We start from the raw sequence: 2,163 nt of genomic DNA on the forward strand, positions 1-2,163 counted from the left end.
CTGTCCCTCCAGGTCCTTTCCCCAGGACCCCTCCCTGGAGAGAGCTCTCCCTGCTCTCCCTGCCTTCCTTTCCCTTCTGTCGACCCTAATAGCATAGGTTTTGGTGTCAGGCAGTCCTGGTTTGGAATCTCAGATTCCCAGGGACAGTCATGATTTATACCTGTTGTCCCGGTATACTAATACATCAAGGCTCCTTGTCACCCTCAAACATGCACATTACGACCATCCATCATGTGTCCCCCTTACAAAGGCAGAAGGCAAGGTCTGAGGACAGCTGGAGGATGACCTAGCCAGGGAGCCCCTAGGAACCCATCTGGTTCTGCGATGGAGGGGAACAGAGAATGGGGTGCTTCCCTGATGGCCCTGCTGTGGAGGAGCTGGCTACATCTGCAGGGAGATTCTGCAGCCCCAGAAGGAAGCCCTGGCCTTGTGTCTCAGGTTGCTTTGCAAAACAAGCACCAGGAAAGAAAAACAACATCTATATTTCCCCGAGGTGGGCCAGCATCCAGAGGCTGAAGACACCTGGGGATGGAGACACCACATCACACACTTCAGGAAGTGCCAATCACATCACGGTCTGAGTGAACGGTGCCTCCTGGGAATGTACAGCTCCCAGCCTGCTCACTGCAAAGCAGGAACTGGTGAGCTGTGACTAGATGATGTCATAAAGCAAGAATAAGTAAGGACCAGGAAAGCTACAAAATATAGAAGCCTACATCTATTTATTTATTTATTTATTTATTTATTTTTATTTATTTTTGAGACAGAGACTTGCTCTGTTGCTCAGGCTGGAGTGCAGTGGTGTGATCTCTGCTCACCTCAACTTCCACCTACTGGGTCAAGCAACTCTCCTCCCTCAGCCTCCTGAGTAGCTGGGATTATAGGCGCTCACCACCATGCCCGGCTAATTTTTGTATTTTTAGTAGAGACAGGTTTTCACCATGTTTGCCAGGCTGGTCTCTAACTCCTTACCTTGTGATCCACCTGCTTTGGCCTCACAAAGTGCTGGGATTACAGGCGTGAGCCACCATGCCCAGCCAGAAGCCTATATCTTTAAGGAGAGGAATCATTTTGTCTGGGGAGAAACTCCTTTAAATCAGTTCAACTCAATTCATATGAACAAATATTGATCATGCAATTACTGTGTGCTCTGCTGGGCAAGGCCATTACAGTGGGGGTGGTGGTGGGGTGATCAGGTACTGTCATTGAGAAGCTCATAGGACAGGAGAGGAATGCGCAGGCCTGTCCCTGCCTCTCCCCAGGCAGAGTGGAACTAAGGCAGGAGGAGGTGCAGGGCAGGATGGGAGCAGGGGCGGGCTATGGGGTAGGGTGTGTCGGCTCAGCCAACACTGTTCACGTTTCACAGAACAAAGGCACACCCACTGGGGCCCCTGAGTGGTTTGGGGGTAGGGGTACAGATATTCAGGGGCGATCATCTCAGCCACAGAGCCAGGGCTCTTGAGAGCTGGATTAACATCCAGGAATCCCAGTGTCTAGGAATCCAGCAACAGCCCATGGCCAGATAATAAAGAGTGCTGAGTTCCAGGCTGAGGAGTTTGGACTTGATTCGGGAGGCTATGAGGAGCCTTGTGCTGTTTCTGAGGAAAGGAGTGACTCGATCCAATTCTTGAATAGCTTGGGAGAACTGGGGCCCCCGCTTACGTTGTTCCCCATGCCCTCCCCTCAGATGGCTGTCCCTTGCTCGTCCCTTTGTCAGTGAGATGGGGGCTTAAACCAGAAGTGACTCTGAGCCTTGCACAGCACAAGTCATGGCAGAGTAGCTTCCAGGAGGAGAGAGCCTGTGGCCCAGGCTGAGGCAAGCCTTCCCCGACCTGCAGTCCACAGGAACTGCTCCATCCTAGCAAAGAGTGACTTCCTCAGGGAGGTGGCTCAAGGCCACTTGGACATGCTAACCAGGGCCAGCGTCAAATGGGTAGAGACGAGCCTGGAAGGAGCTAAGAGAACTGATGAACTTTTCCACGGCTGTTTGCTCCAGCAAGCAGGTGGAACTAAGGCTGGTGGAGATGCAGGGCGGGACGCAGGGACCATTTTACAGCAGTAAAATGCACTGAAATACATTGCATGGTGTGTTCGTGGCCTGCGGCTGCTGTGACAGACAACCACCAACCGAGTGGCTTAAAACAACACGAATTTATTCTCTCA

Source organism: Macaca fascicularis, chromosome 13 (assembly GCF_037993035.2).
Source record: "Macaca fascicularis isolate 582-1 chromosome 13, T2T-MFA8v1.1".
Lineage (NCBI taxonomy): Eukaryota > Metazoa > Chordata > Mammalia > Primates > Cercopithecidae > Macaca > Macaca fascicularis.